The sequence below is a fragment of the Nicotiana tomentosiformis genome, chromosome 11, assembly GCF_000390325.3.
Source record: "Nicotiana tomentosiformis chromosome 11, ASM39032v3, whole genome shotgun sequence".
Taxonomy (NCBI): Eukaryota; Viridiplantae; Streptophyta; class Magnoliopsida; order Solanales; family Solanaceae; genus Nicotiana; species Nicotiana tomentosiformis.
This window is the reverse complement of record NC_090822.1, coordinates 111836195-111842535: the sequence shown is the minus strand read 5'-3', so window position 1 is coordinate 111842535 and position 6341 is coordinate 111836195. Positions and strand designations below refer to the sequence as shown.

General features: G+C 31.7%; 1 long non-coding RNA gene across 2 annotated transcripts; it reads right to left on the bottom strand.

Annotated features, from left to right (window-relative positions):
* Positions 1-2169: 2169 nt before the first annotated feature.
* On the bottom strand, positions 2170-4686 carry LOC138900916 (uncharacterized). 2 transcript variants are annotated; one of them, XR_011412259.1, is made up of 3 exons: positions 4406-4686; positions 3180-4254; positions 2170-2502 (listed from the first exon to the last, which is right to left on the bottom strand). It is a non-coding gene; the product is annotated as an uncharacterized lncRNA (long non-coding RNA). The 2 variants fall into 2 exon arrangements; XR_011412260.1 differs by having other exon boundaries at positions 2170-2498.
* Between the last annotated feature and the right edge of the window lie 1655 nt (positions 4687-6341).

Below are 6341 nucleotides of genomic sequence, written 5' to 3'. Positions count from 1 at the left end.
ATTAAATTAAATAATTGTTCCTAATTGCGGGGGCTACGTACGCATGAGGTGACGAGAGTCCGTGCGTAGCTACTATTAATACTAAAGTTCGGGTAGTTTAGGACTCAAAGCATGAATTACTTGTATAAATTATAGTATTTATTAATTACATTATTTGATGTGTATATTGTGAATTATTATGAAAGGTAGTAAAAGATAGAAATTTTCATATGCTTAATTTTTGTTTAGATTAAATAAACTTTTAAAATAAATTGTTCATCCTCTTGAAATTTATCTTCTAATAAACATACTCTCATTCTCGGAGGTACATAAGAAGAATGTCCTCCTTTCTTGTGGAACGGGACGAACGCCTCGGCATGATAGATGCATCTATGGATCGTGCCGCACGTTCCTCGGCAGTGTACACGACACTCTGGATCGGGCCGTACGTCCTCGGCAGAAATCGTGCTTAATAATGATAATTACACGATGCCTTAATTGTTTATTTCAGCTTGCGAAGTTAATTGATAAATTGGAGAATCCTTGGAATTTAATGAATTATTATTCCTGCTTGTTAAGGAATTAATTGTTACTCCTGTAAATGAGATTAATTGATAAATTGGAAAATTATTTGAATTGAAAGAATTTAATTAATATATTGAGAATTGTTGCATTTGAAGGAATTTGATTATTTCTGCTGGTTAAACAAATTAGATATTCTACTTGTATTTTAATTATTATTATTGACTCATAGTGAGTGTCATACTGATTTAGATATTCTACTTGTATTTCAATTATTATTATTGACCCATAGTGAGTGTCAAAATCAGCCATCTCGTCTCTACCACTTCGAGATTAGGCTTAATACTTACTGGGTACATGTTATTTACGTACTCATACTACACTTGCTGTACTTTTTGTGCAGGACCTGAGGCAAGTACTAGTGGGGGACCTATCGTCTTACACCCATGTCATCCAGGGGCATAGTGGTGAGCTGCCTTTCTTAGCCGTTCTGCAGCTACTAGTGTCTCTCCTTGTATTTTTCATTCTGTCTATTTTTATTTCAAATAGTATTAGAGGTTTTGTATAATCTACTAGATGCTCATACACTTGTGATACCAGGTCTTGGCACACACATTGGTAGAATTCGGTGTTTATAATTTACTTGGATTTAAATTTTATCGATATATGTTTAATTTATTAGTTGGCTTGCCTAGCTATAGTGTTGGGCGCCATCACGACCTATAGGTAAAATTGGGTCGTGACATCAAGGCTTCCAATGCCTATCTTTGTAGTACTCATATCTAGATGTACTATTCTAGAGTCCACTATCTGGGTGTCTCACAAGCAGATATATTAGCACATTTACAATATCTTTCAGAAATGTCAACTAACGCAAACAATCCATCCAACATTTTGGGTTACCTTAACCCCAGCCGGATCCTGATAACCGTCCTTCTCTTATACTACTTCTGTTAGCCCCCATAGAACATAAATGAGATGGGTGTGGCCAATTGTACATACCTCTGTTATTGTTGAAGATAACTCAAAAGGCTTATATTCCTCTGCCTGAATTATAAATACTGACAATCTTCATTAACTGAGCGCCTCGTACCCTTCTCCATCTTGCTTCTTTTACTTGTTGAGACTTGTATCTATCTTCCGATTCTCTTATTTCCTTTTACCGTAAGAATGGATAGACATTCTTGCCTTATGGATCCTTATCAAGAAGTTTACACATCTTAGTACACACATGATTTGCTGAATACCTCATATTTATCCATCATAAGCATCATGAAAAATCGAGTTCCTATGACTCAACTCTTCCATAGCCACATTCAATCTCTTACCAACTGTCTTTTTGGATGTAGGCATCGTCGTATTATGAATAAGATAGAGTTTAGAAAATTGACTTCTTACAACTGAGCTCTACCACACGATATAGAGTAAGAAGAAAGAGTGACAATCCTAAATGCCATGTAGCCTCCTACTTATAAGTGTGGTGCACAACACACCCATAAACGAGACTCTACTAGACACGGATTTTAGACTCCCTAGAACAGAACTGCTCTGATACCACTTTTATCACGACCCAAACCGATGGGCCGCGACGGGCACCCGGTGCCTTACCCAACCGAGTACCAATGTTACATATCATTCTTATTGTACTATCATTGAAAAATGGGCCAAACGGGCCGTCATGGGCTAACCAGAATAAACATAAGGGAATACTCAATATAAGACGACTCAATCTGACATAAAAACTTATACATGTGACATAGGGCCTATAAGACCAAAATTACACTAAACATAAGCCGATAAGGCCGTACAATCTTTCACGTATACGACATATATCTACAAGCCTCTAAGGATACAAAAATGTAATAAAGGTCGGGACAGAGCCCCGCCATACCAATCAACACATGTCCTAATCATACTGACCAAATTGCAACTCCAGAGCAAATGGAGCACACCAACACCTTCCGATGAGCTGACAGCCTACTTGGAGAACTCTCGACCTTTCTATCAGGACATGCGGGCATAAAACTCAGCGTCCCCAGGCAAAAGGGACGTCAGAACAAATAATGTACCGAGTATGTAAGGAATGAAAATCAGTAAATAATAGACATGAGAGAAACATGGAGTAAAAGACTCAATATGCAAGTCTGAACTACTCTGTGAATCATTAATATTTACAATGTCATGCATATGCGTATAAATGTCATACCATGCTTAGGTATATGCGTTCATAACATCATCAAGCCTCTGAGGGCATCCCATCATATCATCTCGGCCACTGTGGGCAAATCATCAACGTATACCAGCTGATCAGGTGGTGGTGCGTATATAACGCTATAACCTTTTCCCACTTCTCATATACATATAATATACGCGTATATAATGCCATCTAGTCATGGGTCAATGTACATGTATAAATGCATGAAATGCATAAGAAATACGTTAATAAAATTTCTCGGAATGTCAAAAAATCAATATGTCTTTCGGATAAACTTTATCAAATATGTATTTTTCTTAAACCCATGAACAGAAGATATAATAATAATTCACATGGGGAATCAAGAATATAGACACCCCTATTACTTCTATGAATAGAGTCATTTATGAAAATTATGCATTTACTCATTTCGTTTGTATCGTATGGATCATGCCAAAAGAAGGAAGGGATAGCCTTAACATACCTGAGTCGATTCTCTTAACAACCTCTCTAACACACGTCTTTTGCGAAAACACGTAACGGCGGATCGAAGTAGGAAACAATTCATATGATGTTCTTGAGAAAGATTATACCGGGCTCCCTTAGAATTGAAAATCCCATTGCTATTGCGTAGTATAACTTCGTATGAATTCCTTTGCTGAAGATCGTTACTTGTGAATTTGATATAAGGTGAATTCTTCCTTTGCAAATCCAAGAACTCCCGTTGATCTCTTTGTGAATTAAAGGTTTTATACTTTAGTGAAGTAAAAGAGATCCTTGAAATTGTGAGCTTCATCCGAAAGCTTAGAAAGCTTATGTATTTTCCCTTTTAACTTATGTATAATAATCTCTTATTTTTGAGATTTGTGGGCCCCCACATTTGTGATGACTAAGCCACCAATCTCTCTTAATGTGCCATCTTGATTTATGAAATAAGACTCATATTTTGTGATGTGATCAAGACTTGTGGGCTGCCACGTTAAGGGGTAATGTCCCCCCTTAATCTTATCCACCAAATATCTTAATTAATTAGGTAATATCCCATTACCCAATAATTAACCAATTACCCATATAATTAAAAATTATCTCAAATTACTTAAAATGTTACTCACTTTTAACACACTTTATACACCTTACTATCATGGTCATGTGGTACCTTGTATGGTACTAGTTCATAAATATCGGGTATTATAGCTCGGATCATATTTTATCCCAAATTGTCAAATTTCGACGAAATTTATTTTCTTCGATTTGCTTACCCGTTCACCTTCACAAATTTACTCATCACTTGTTCGAAATAGCATAATGCTTATAAATTTCAAAATAATCTCATTCCCGAACTTACGTCGATTAACTTACGACGAAACTTTAACATACGAAAATACGGGATGTAACACATTTTATCAATATATAGCCACCATCTCTGTCCAAACATCTTATTTTATTTGATTTCAACCACCTGAATCACCATGTCCGTCGAGACTTCCTTCCCACCAAGCCCATTGGCACAGACAAAACAGATCAGAAATGACATTTCACCCCTGCCGCTATTTTTTTTTCTGAAAAAAGAAGAAGAAAAAAAGATGAGCATTGACCAAATCGGAAAGCTTATAAAGTGACTTTAACCATAAACCACAATCACCCCCTTCGTTGACAAAAACAATACTCCAAAAAGAAATACTCCAAACATTTAAATGTGAAGAAGAGAACCTTTTTTCCGCCAGAACTTCGTCCAAAATCATCCATCACCATCGAACCAGATCGGAGAAAATATTGTGGGTAACCTTCTTCTCGCTAAAACTTTATACTCAATTAATTTTTAAAAAGGCTCTTATTTCAACTAATTAAAGGTTAATAAAGAAAAGAATGAAGAAGCTTGGGAAGGAAAGGTTGGGGCGAGGGATGGGATAAGAAACGAAAAGAATGGGGAAAGGGGTGGGAACAAAGGAGGTGGGAGTAAGTGTTGGGATCTTAATTTTTCTTTTTATTATTTTCTATCTTTTGTTATTATCTAGATATTTTTGTTTATTTTAATATTTTCTCCATTAAAACTACTATATTCACACGCCATTTAGGTGTGATTTGCACGTAGTTTGGCCATGCCAGCCATATTTCTTCCACGTATGTATAGTCAACGGTCAGATGTGTTTATTACTCCTTATTCTGTAAAGTAGAGGTGTTAAATTGGAAAACTTATAAGTTCGTTTATCGGGTTGGCAATCCGGTACAAGGTTTTGCCTTAATTAAATTAAATTGTGATCGTGCTTGTTTGAACATATTAGATCGTATTCAATTATCATCTTATTTGCCAATATGATATACCCAATAATAAAATCTCTATTAAATTAAAGAGACTTATATAGTCATTGAATAACTGTTTTGTTCTATATTTCTTTTATTCGATTATCCAATGTTTAGTATTTTTAAATTGTTAATAGAAATTTTTATTACCAAATTGCTTTGTTTGATATTTTTTCCTGTTTGCTTTTTTGTAATTTAAGAGAATATATATATATATATATATATATATATATATATATATATATATATATATATATATATATATATATTATTAATCTTGAAATAGTTTTTGTTTTAAATTTTATTCTGTTGTTGTCAATAATATTATCTGAATTTTAATGAATAAAATCTCTATTAAATAAAAGAGACTTATATAGTTATCGAATAACTTTTTTGTTATGTATTTTTATTTATTATATTATACAATATATAATATAATTGCATTGTTAATAGAAATATTTATTAGCATATTACATTGTTTAATATTTTTATCTACTACTTTCTTTTTGTAATATAATAGAAGATATATATTTTATTACTCTTAAAAGAAATTATTTTAAATTTTATCCAATTGTTCTCAATAATATTGTCTGAATTTTAATGAATAAAATCTATATTAAATTAAAGAGACTTGTATAATCATTTAATAACTTTTTTGTTATGTATTGTTTTAGTATATTATCCAATATTTAGTATTATTACATTGTTATTAGAAACTTTTATTAGCATATTACTTTATTTAATATTTTTGCCCACTACTTTTTTTAATAATATAGTCGAAGATATATATTTTATTACTCTTAAAATATTTTTTTATTTTAAATTTTATTCTATTTTTCTCAATAATATTTTCTGAATTTAAATGAATAAAATATCTATTAAATTAAAGAGACTTGTATAGTAATTGAATAACTTTTTTATTATGTATTTGTTTATTATATTATCCAATATTTAGTATTATTGCATTGTTAATAAAAACTTTTATTAGCATATTACTTTGTTTAATATTTTTGTCCACTACTTTTTTTTTATAATATAATCGAAGATATATATTTTATTACTCTTGAAATATATTTTATTTTAAATTTATCCTATTGTTCTCAATAATATTATCTGAATTTTAATGAATAAAGTCTCAATTAAATTAAAGAGACTTATATAGGCATCGAATAAATATTTTGTTCTGTATTTTTCTTTATTATATTATCCAATATTTAGTATTATTGCATTGTTAATAGAAACTTTTATTAGCATATTACTTTGTTTAATATTTTTGTATGCTACTTTCTACTTTCTTTTATATGAAGATATATATATATATATATATATATATATATATATATAG